This window comes from Callionymus lyra, chromosome 8 (genome assembly GCF_982586985.1).
Source record: "Callionymus lyra chromosome 8, fCalLyr1.hap1.1, whole genome shotgun sequence".
Classification (NCBI taxonomy): domain Eukaryota; kingdom Metazoa; phylum Chordata; class Actinopteri; order Syngnathiformes; family Callionymidae; genus Callionymus; species Callionymus lyra.
In genome coordinates, this window is record NC_141825.1 from 17,936,943 (window position 1) to 17,948,947 (window position 12,005).

Below are 12,005 nucleotides of genomic sequence, written 5' to 3' on the forward strand. Positions count from 1 at the left end.
AAAAGTACTGCTATTTCATGAAAACTTTGCCTTTGGCATTGATCATGTAAGTGGTATCTTTGACTTTTGCATTTCACTAAATTAGCATTTTCTCATCAACTCATTCCTGTGTCCTTCTTTACCACCATCACGCATCGAGACTGGGGAGGGGTTGGTTCATCGTAACTAAAACTCTCACAGTTCTAAGACGAAGCGTACTGTCACTAAATATGACGGATGATTTTGATTGGATAATAGAAAGTTGACCAATCCGAATGATCCTTTTCAAGTCAAGTCAAAGTGGAGTTTTCTGTTTTTTGGAGATTGAGGGCAAATTTGACCAATGTCTATGTAAGCAGGGACCATCTCGGCAGAGTGATTAGAGGGGGAGATTTAAATGAGGGCGAGGTTGATGCAAGCTGGGTAACCTTTCGTGGTTAATCTGGAAATGAACAATAGACCAACTCAAGAATTAGAGACAAGACAAAAGTAATTTCAGGAGCACCAAAATTAACCACCTTATCTGTAGATGATAAGGTAACTAATAGACTGTGCAATTGGAGTTGTTTGCATTTCACCACTGACTAGGCATGCACAAGGGTCAGCGGTGGATTCATCAGGCCAAAATAAACCCCAAAAATGACCCACCACCGTCAGGGTTCTGTAGCACGTCTGCAAGTGATGCTCATTTTGATGATAGGAGACTATAGTTATTCCGAATCAGCTTTGTAGCCTAAATATGTTTTGCAGAGTAAAAATTGACTATCTAGTTGCGGAAAGTTTTATCGACGTTTGTTTTAGGCAGAGATGGGTAAAGGGCCGGCTCAGTTGTGGAGGTCACGGTTCACTTCTGAAAAAAGTAAATGTATGTGATGTCATATTATGTCCACATGCGGTTTTTAATGTCAAATATATTGTTGAGTTTTTGAGCAGAATCAAGGTAGCTGGCGTACGTGCGTAAATGGAGAAAATTGTTGCAGCCAGTCAGCTCTCGATTCAGTAATGAGGGGGGGAGCTAGAGGGGCTTTAAACGATACAGGATGTTTCTAAATATACAGCATGGTTGGAGAAGGAGAACCAATTGATTTGGTTGTGAATGTAGAAGAAAAATACAGTTTCATCTAAAGCACACAGATAAACTGTACAACCGAGACATTGAGGTCTTCTTGAGTTATGAGAAAATGTATTTATCTTCAAGTCAGCAGGCCAATTGTGTCATCAACCAATGATAACAAAATAAAATTCCAAAAATGCTACAAATTAAAAAGTAAACTCTGATCCATAGCACTTTATAATGTAAATAACGTGTTGCACACAACTACACGTTTGATTGTTTTGCTGTTGCATTTTCACCAAAACTAGTGCAAATAACATGTTTCAATGTTTGATTTACTTTTATAATTTTTGATTCATTTTTGATCTCGTTATCACCTTGTTGTCTTACATGAAATGGTGTTCATTTATCGGACAAACTTGTCGAAGCTCACATATACTTTTGGTGGAGTTGTTAAATCCTTGTTGACCAATTTTTTAAAATCAGCTTTTATGTTTTAGGATTCAGCAGATTTTTCCGTGATCTTACTTTCCTTTTCACTCAGCGAGAATTCTCAGCCACTCTAGTAGGAGAACTCACATTTCCCCGATCCTTCAAACTCATCACTAGCTGCAAGTTTCTTTAAGGATTAATCTTATCATGGTCTGATGGTTCCTGAAAATGCTTCCAGACCAGAGGAGAGAAATCCTTCCAGTGTTGCTCCTAAGCTTTGGAATGATCTTCTTCTCTCTTTGCGCTTGATGGATCTACTGACTCCTTCAAGAATTTTAAAATATCTTTTTTTGTGGCATTTGCAAACATTGGGTTGGTTCTGATCCGATTTCCAGTGTGTTTTCTTTTGTCTTTTGTTACCGAATCCTGAACCATCTGTCCTTCTGGAAGTGTAGGTGAAACTTTCAGAATTTTCAGAGACATTAGACAACAATAATATGTCTGGTGAAACAATAAGGAAGTACTAGCCTTAAGTTGCATGATCTATTTGACCACATTAGCACCAGTTTAAATCAAAAAGATGAGATTTATCTATGGAATCCGTTTATAGATGAAGCTGTCAGAACTATCATGTAACTGAATACAGTACATCCAGAACATGCGGACAACCTTGAGAGTAAATGTTGCTGCTTTGCACTATTCTCTCCGGATCTTTTGTCTGCTCCATTAATCTGAATCAATAGAGAAATAGAGCCATAAAAGTAAGGTATGGTGCATTATTTATTCATGGCTGGGTCATGTTGAGCCTTGTAATCGTATTCACTGTCAAAACCGGCCACAATAGTTCATCTCCGGGTTCCGGATTAAGACTTAAAGAAATGAGGAAGATCATGTACAGATTCTGCTCAGCTGGGCACATGCACGCACTTTTCTATACTTTGGTTTTTCCACCACTTATTATTCCGCTTGCGGCTGACAAGGCTCGGCTCGCTCCCTCGCTCTCGTGGCATGTTCTGGGCTGGGAATTAATTAGTGCTCCGGTTCTGAGCCCGGGACTGGAGCAGGAGGCTTGGCTGCAGAGAAGGATTTGAGGAGAATGTATGTATAGACCACAACACACATAGCGCCCCGGGGCAAACATTGTTATCGGTCAAATGAAATGCAAACAGTGTTTTCTTCCCATGCCTGCATCGTATGTAAAACTCTTTTTCTGTCAGATTAAAAGGGCGACATTTGGTTGTCGTTGAATCACTGCAGAAACCCTGTGATGATTCACTACAAAGGAATAATAAGTTTTGTAAGGTTGTTTATGTTTCACGAAACTTGAAAACAATGAATCGCGCTGAGTCGCCTTTTTTTTCTTCTCACATCCACACAAATATCTCCGAGCCAGACTTCCAACTGTTTCTGTTGTCATCCAAAACCTCATCTCTCTGATGGCACAGGCGCAGAAGAAAACAAACCCAGGAGAAAGACTGCAGCTGCGAGGATGCAAATGTTAAAAGATGAGGGTTTATCGTGGCTTTCATGTGTCATTACGGAAATGTAGAGTTCTTTTTTACTGGACGTCTTGTTTATCAACTCTCTGTTGCTTATTCCTGGTATATGTCAGAGTCGCAAGTGGATTGAGCTACATGGGGTGAGATTTGAGGAAGTATTTCCAAGATAATATATATACAGACACAAAATTAACTAAAAAAGAAAGAGAAAAAAATGATGCCATGACATTTGAGTATATAGAATTTCATTATATCTACATTTTAATAGATGATTCTCTTTTCAAATAGAAAACATAATGATATGCAAGTTATACTATTTTAAAGTGTGTAGGGCCATTCCAGCCAGGTGTAAAAAGAAGTGTGATTTATTATTAATAATAGATAGATAGATCGATTTTTTGAACCATTTTGTTTTATTACCAAAGTTGTTGTTTTTAACCATTTATTTTACCAATACCAATTCTATTCAACCTGTACTATTTATTTTCTTTACCCATTTTTGTTCACCTGGTGGGAATATGCTCCCTTAAAATAGTCATTATATAGATAATAGCAAAATTATGACAGGAAGATACTTTGGCTATTTACTATTTTAATTTTAAAAATTCAATTGCAAAAATGCATTCCTTACTACCTATTAGAAATAAGACAAATAAGGGGAGAATTAAGTAGGAAAGTTGCAAATCAGCAATGACTAGTAAAGAAATACAGTCTGCATTAATACAGTCAAAGGGCCTCATGTGGCCCCTGGGATAATTTAAAGCTAACAATTCTATACTTCAGGAAGAAACTGGATTCTCATAGGAACTTTATACAACATAGGTCTAACTGCGACCTCCGACCTGAGGGGAAAAAGTGTTATTTATTTTTATTTATCTAATTATCAACCCTGACATCAAAATGATAAATAGATAGCTAGTGAATAAAACTAAGTCAGTGTGTTTTTTATTTCCATGTTCATATTTTTACACACTGATAAAAATAGATCTAAGAAAATATGTGCCCCAGTATTTTTTCAAACTACTCGTTTTATTTAAGGAATTAAAAAAAAAAAAAAATCTGTTTTCCCAACAGGTACGTAAGAAGCCAACAGAAAATAATGAATACTATTTGCTTTGAATCTATGCCGTAACGTAAAACATGTTTTAAAATTAAGTAAAAACATTAATTAAAAAAATACATATATATGTATATAATGTGATGGTGTGGTTCATGTTGGAAGAAGAGGCAAATAGTAAGAAAAAAAACAGCAGGCGCTACAGGACACAATTATCAACATTGTTTTCACAGTGAGCTGACTAAATGGCCACTAATCTGTTTAACTGAAGAATTATATACGCGAGAGCTCATTTGTGACGCTCGCCATCACAGGCAGCCGTGGGCTGCAGACCCCAGAACAGTGATGGAGGTATTCAATAACCCCTTGCTATCTCCGTCCTCACCTCCTCTTAGCACTCTCTTCCTCTCTCTTCTATTTCTCCCTCTGTCATGGAGAGTGATTGCTGGCACTGATAGCATGAACGCATTTGCTCCGACAAAAACCCAGGGGCGCCGGAACGAAATAAATAAATAAATAAGTGAGCGCTGGACATGCGTTTTGCCATCCCCACATGTTTGGAGGGGACGCTCTGATTAACAATAAGGGCAGCTGGCCCTATCACACCAGGCTGCCCACATTATAAGGCAGCAGAGGAAGCTGTGACACGCACTGCAGCAAACGTCTTTGACTCATCAGTCAAGAAAACTTCCTGGAGCTCATGATACTAAAAGCAAAACTTCTTTTTTTTTTAACGGCCTTGAAGAGTCTTGTTCTTTTCCACTTTCGTCAGACAAAATATCATGCGCAATAAAATATTCTGAGCAGTGACTGGTTTACTAATCTCTTTATATTTTGGGGAAAAAAAGATCCAATCCTGATGTGTATTGTAATAAATGTCTTTATTACATACATGCAGATAGATGATGAACTCCAACTATTCTTAGTCCTGGTCAGCTGCCCCAGTGTAAAAGCCCCTGATATGAAAACCCTGTTTTGGAGCTTAGTGTCAAATACCCGCTGCCGAAACCACCCTATAAAGTCTTGTTTTGAAGTCATACGTTTGAAATCCGGTTTTGAAGGCCTGGGTTCAAAGTCCTGTTTGGATGGCATAGGTTCGAAGTACCGTATTGAAGACATAGGCTCGAAGTCCTGTTTTAAAGGCAAACAATCGAAGTCCTGTTTTGAAGTCATAGGTTTGAAGTCCTGTTTTAAAGGCCTAGGCTCGAAGTCCTGTTTTGAAGACATAGGCTTGAAGTCCTGTTTTAAAGGCAAACGATCAAAGTCCTGTTTGGAAGGCATAGGTTCGAAGTCCCGTATTTAAGACATAGGATTAAAGTCCTGTTTTAAAGGCATACAATTGAAGTCCTGTTTGAATTGCCGTTTTGAAGGCATGGATTTGAAGGCATAGGTTCAAAGTCCTCGTGAAAGTGTTAAATTCGAGAGCACAGGTGTCAAACTGGTCCAGAAAGGGGCAAAGATGGTGCAGGTTTCGGGTCCATCAAGTCAAGTACATATATTTGAACCAATCAGGTGTGTGAAGACAGTAACCAGTTGATAGTTAGTCAGGTGCTGCATGCCTATTGTCAAAGATCCGTTTTGAGGACCTGTCTCAAAGCCCAGTGTAAAAGCTCTGGTGCTGCCCAGGGTTCTAAGTCCAGACTTTTAATAGATCGATAATTTTTCACAGAACAGACCTAGTTAGCCTTAGCATTCACACCAATATCACCAAAGTTAAAAGCAAGTGATTATCCAACACAGTTAATGAATCAATTTCCTGTCTTCCTCTCTGCAACCAAGAGTTTCTGGCACATCTCAAATGTTCCCACAAGTGTCGTTTTGGCAAACTCGGCTTCTTACCATCCAAAATAAAATCATTCTTTTAAGTTTGTTGAGCTATTTTTTTTTCTTTCTCTAGGAAGGTAAAACTTTTACCAAATGTGTTTTTTCTCCACCGATCTGGCTCTCATGCTGCTCACTTCATTTTTAGAAGTCCCTGTAACTCTTTGTGCTGACGGGAAATAATAGTCTTTTATCTTATAGCTTTGGTTGTCATTAGTGGTGCGTCTTAGTTACAATACCATTGATCTGCTCCTGTCGCACACTTCGTATTAAGAGAGACATCCGTTCAATGAGCCGCAGTGAAGACGCGTGAATTAATTACAGCTTTCCCCAGAAGAGAATCATTCTCTGTTCAATGAATGTTGATTAATCAGCCACATCATTTGATCACCTAGTGAGATTAGTTCCCCCTCTTCTCGACAACAATGTTATCGGTCAATCATGGGCTCTATTTGGATCTGAGGACATGATACTGCAGGTTCTGTTTTGGATAATGAGATACTTGAGTGAGAACTTGAGAGTGTAATGAGTCTGTGCAGGAATCAGGTTTCCAGCTGCCAAGTTAATGTTTCTCTTGATGCCTTCCTGGACCGAGGCAGAGCTGAAGAGGGGAAACACCTCAGGTGACCTTGGAAGGCGAGATCCAGTGAGGATATTAATAGATTGAACGATGATATTACAGAGATTTATTTTAAACGCTACTATCGATTACCGTTGGTAATAGTGTGAAACTAAATTGGAATACCTTTATAATACAAATAATTCTGAGCAGTGTCAAAGCCATATGTCAAAACTAGAGGTTCGAGTCCCGATGTCTAAGACTAGTGTCAAAGTGCTAGTGTACTCGCCTCGGTGTCAAGTACCTGTTATTGAAGCCTAGTGTTGAATCCTGTTTTTCCAAGTCAAGTGTCCAAGCCCCCATGTCGAAGCCTAGTCTCAAAGTATTCGTATCGAAGTGTAATGTTTTCGTAACGGTGTCAAATACCCGGTATCGTAGCATCGGATCCATGTATCGTAGCCTAAGTCCCATGTCGAAGCCAAGGAGTCATGGAACCGTGTCAAATCCTAGTGTTCTCGCCTTAGTGTCGAAGACCCAGTATCATAGCTAAGTCACGGTTTCAAAACCCAGTTTCCAACTGCCCATGTCGAATACCTAGTGTCAAGGTATTGGTATTGAAGCCACCAGTCTCTAAGCCTAGTAGCCATAGAACTACCCTTTGAAGCCTAGTGTTCATGCCTCGATGTTGAATAGTGTCAAAGTATTGGTATTGAAGCCCCAGTGTTGAAGTCACCAAAGCCTCAGTGACAAATATTCTGTATTGAAGTACTATTATCAAAGCCCTGGTGTCTTAGCCATGTGTTTTAGTGTCAAAGCTCTAATGTCTACAGTTATAAAGTAGGAAATTCTAGCACATTAACCAATGTTGATGCAAAAAAGGCATATATTGTTAGCAAGTGCTTCAAGTGAAATGGAAACACTTTATCAACAGATATACTATAAAGTGTGTTGAGTAGGTAGTTATCATGAGATGAGTTAATGACCCCTTTAAATACATGCATCATCGGTTGAATTTTCTTCTGTTTTAAACTCTCCAGGGAACCAACATGGGCGTCATTATAATGCTACCAACCTCCATGACTCCTGTAGATACTCATACTGGATGAGAGTTTTTATTTAATATATTTACTTATCATACCATTTCAAAATGGCTTATTCTCTTTTAAATGTATAACACTGTGTATTTTCAATGTTTTTATTATTTATTGTGCTGCTTTTTTCCTTCGTAAGGCACCCTTGGGTTATTATTTATTATTTTATTCACATTACATTTAGAATATCCACAATGCATGATAAAGACACGTTTTTTTTGTTGTTGTTTTTTTTGGTCAACAAATTGTATTGATAATACAACAGTCATATCAATGTGGCTATATTTTTCTTTTCCTTCGAATAAAAAGAAAAAAATCAACCCCCTTCCACGCTTTTTTATTAATATGTTTTGATTATATTTTCAAGTCAGTGTTTTAAATGTTAATAAACAAATTCCAGGGTAACTATTGTTGACACACAACTCGGTCAATCTGAGACACAAGGTCGCGTGATTAAAGCGTGAACCGAATGTAAACTAGTCAAACAGATCAAAATCCCGACGATAACAAAGTGAATATTGCAAGAAAAACAACATCACAGAGTCTCATGAATAATCTGTTTAAAATAAATTCCAAAAGAAGGACGCGGCGAGAAGACTGAGGCGGCACTTGGTGATTTAAAAGACTCTCTGCTGTATAGGTTCCCCTTTCATGCTGCATGAGATTTTTTTTGAAGTCAGTCGGGAAGCGAGTGATAAGCTGGAACCTGTGTTGAATAAGAATGATTTCACTCGTCGTTGCTGCTTCATTTGGAGCGAGTTAGTCCAATCAAGTGCGTGCAGTTTGGAACATTCTTACATTATTCTTCCAAATGTGGATCCTGTCAATCATCCCTTTAAGTGTCATTTTGAAATTCAAATATTGATTCATGTTAGTGTGTTATTTTGTATTCTGTTTTTAAATGTATTAAAGATTTAGCTGAATTTATTTGACTTTGAATCCAGCTTTTTGGACTGAATCTTTTTTCCTTTCATGTTTTTTTATGTTTGCATGCTTAAAGTTGTCTGTAGATATGAGTGTAAAATACTTGATCTATAGTATGTGTCCCCTGCTTGTCATCCTAGGTAGCTGGGAAAATCTTGAATCACAGTACATCTGTCAAACTTGTGGCACGGGGGCTAAATTTGTGCGAGTTCCTTCTTTTTACTGCTCACCAAATGGTTGACTTTAATTGAGAGCGGTTAATATTCATCCTTATATCCTGACCCTAAAGATGCCACTGTTTTAAGGGAAACTATTGATTTAAGTGTGTCTTAAATAGATGTTGGACCTCTTATTTATTTTTACAAAAATATATTTTCATTTAAATATTTACATTAGAAAATGTCCTTAAGCCCCGCCCACTGAAAACACTGGAGCTAAAATCTTGTTTACCATAACCACACCAGCTGTGATTGGTCGTCAATCCCGGAAGTCTCAACCTCTAAGGTACTTTGTATAAACAAACCGGGGCGTGATGACAGCTGGCTGGAGGAGGAGTGAAGACCATTATTACATCATAATGGGCTCTCCTCTCATAACCTCTCATTGGCCCAGATTTTAGACGGGGGAGAACTTTATAAAGTAATAAGTTCAAAACATGGTCCTGATGAAGGACTTACCTCATCTTGGAGAAGAAGACTTCAACATTTAAAAGATGTGAGTGAGTCAAGAAAGATGGAAGTTGCTCTTTAAGATAAGATAAGGAACATCTATTATCGATGTCAACAATTATTGAGATTTCAAAAACAATTGAAACTGCATCAAAGAAAGGAATTTCATTTTTTGGTGAGTATTTGATCGTTGACAAATTAATACATATCGAGTCTCCAAGAATAAAAAAAAACAATATTGCAATCATACTTCTTGTCACTGACAGTTGGGTAAATATACATTTTGTTCAGCCTGTGACTTAGATGAATGAAAGTTATTGGCCCATTGTGTGATCGAGTTTGACACCCTGGGATTAGAGAATAAGCAGAAAATAATTACTAATTACAAGTGAATCCATTTTGCACGTCTGCTCCTTTTTTGAGGGTTAATGGCTTTTCTTTCTAAGTCGCCTGTTTTCTCTCTCTGAATCTCAAAACTGGTTTTATTATCTAAAAAGAGCAGCTGCTGGGAGTTTCTTCAAGTTAAAAAGGGCTCGAAGTAAGAAAAGAAGAAGGACTTCAGGTAGTATTAGCGCATTCAGACGTTCAATGAAGAGCCGAACGACTCGTTGTTGGAGCTTCAAATAGCTGGCTGTAGACATCTCAGCCACTCTCGCCGGTGAAGGATTAAACTCTTAATCCCCCAGACTGTGGCCTGCTATTAGTACCAGCAGGGCTGCGGCTCCATTTGTGATTTTCGGCTACAGTTTGCGCGACAATAAAAGAAAACAATCAGGCGATGAAACAAAGGGCTGCTCGTACATTTTCCGGTTTCATGTTTTTAAACCGCCTCCTCCAAAATGTCCTGCTGTGACTGCTGAAATATTGGAATCAGAAGGAATTTCTTTAGCTTTCTAATGAAGGTCACCGACATGCAGGATGCACAACATGGATCGTGTTTCAGGGGGAAAAAAAGCTGACTTTCAACTAATGGCCCAGCATGTGTGATCAGTCTCAGGTTGCATACACTAACCAGCCGCGGGCATCTGCTGCACCTCAGGTTAATGAATTGTGATGGAGGGATTCAATAAGAACCAACATGTCTTTTCCCAGAAAAACACAGACCTCGACCAGCGATCTCTTAAGTTTCCATCTCTCCCCTCGCTAATGTGTTGCCTTCCCCTTCCGCAGCACCAAGCCCGGACAAAGTATTTGCTTGTTTTAGATGTTCCCTCGGGCGAACTCAACCTAATGAGCTGACTCTCAAGGACAAAGTGTGTGGCCAGTGACGCAGATAAATCTTTACTCAGGAAAGTTGCCCTTGCTTGAGTTGTTGAACCATCAAGATTGGGAATCCCTCCTATCCTTGTCAGGTGCATCTTTATTTTAATTTTTAAAAATCTAACCTTATCCATCAAATTTTAATTTAGATCATTCTCACCATGATTCAAATGTTTTTGTTATTCTTTTAAAGTCATAACTTGGCCATCCTACCTGTGACACCCTTTCAATTAAACAAATGCAATTACAGGTAAAGATAACTATGAGGTAGATTTTTTTTTTTACCCTTTTATTACCATATAATGTGTTTATACTGTACTATTTTTCCTATCTGAAGATAAACAGAGGTCCAGCGAAACAAAAAGAATATGAGCTCTCGTTTATTTCCCTGCCAACTATCATTTTCAAAATCAATTGGTGGCCGACATGTATTATAATACCTTCTCTGTCCATCAGTGAGCCACACACCAAATGTTGAGACAACAAAATGAAAGACAAGCCAAAAAAAGTACATCTTTTTCAAGATGAATCAAAATAAAACATTCCACTTCTGCATCCGGATAGAAAAATATATTTAAAAAAAGTTCAATACAGGTATTATGTATTGAAGCAAGATGCAATAATTCAATAGAGGTTCAGACTTGACTTTATATAAAAGTACATTGATCTCTATAAATAACAAATTGTGTTTTGTTTTAGTTTTTACATTACTTTATTTCAAAACCGCCTTTTTCCATTTTTATATCTTGGCTCAGTACCTAATAACTGTGACCTTTCTGTAACAATGTGACATATTCACATTCAATTCGAAACACATGCACACATTTGTTTGATCCACACACATAATTTATTACAGTTTCTTAACCTCATACATCTCTACCGACATTAAGATTTAAAGCCATCATTAATGTGTTTTCTTTCAGCAAAAAAAAATCAATTCCGAGAGTATGCAGCTCAAAATATGTCAGTAAATATTATTCGAGCTCTTTCACTGTATGTCCGTGAAGACACGTCAAATATTAAAAACACAGTGAGAATCGATCACAACAAGAGCACCATAATAATTCAACTCACGTCTATTATTATGGGTCTTCATTCCTTTGCAGAACAATCTATTCTTCTCCCGTGTTTTGAAATTTGGAATTCAGGTTCTGCGGGGATTAACTCCTTCAACAGAACATCATGATTGATTTTCGAAAGCACAAGCATGAGGTCACGGCCAGATATATCTGGAAGTCGAACAAATTGGACCAAATGTATCTTCTGTTAAGAGTGTGTATCTAAAGGAAACTTTGTTTTTGCAATTGTTACATTTTTTGGTGTTTCTTCTACACAATATGCTTGTGAAAATGCCATATCTTGTCATCAGAAAATCATTTCCCGAGAAAAATCCAGTTCTCCCTAAAACAGCGGCCCCAGGACAGATACCAAGAAACAGTGAAAGCATATATAGTATATTTAATTTAGTTTTATTGATTTTAATTGCCTGAAAGGTGAAACTCTTGCTGAAGTGGCTTTTGACAGTTTGTTCTGGTCAAGTTTACTCTTTACAAGATAAAAATAAGCTTGTAAACTAGTCGCCCTATTTTATTTTTGCTGTTTCTACGTGAAGGTGAACATAATACAGACATTGAATGTTTTAGTATTATTTTAAAGTGCAA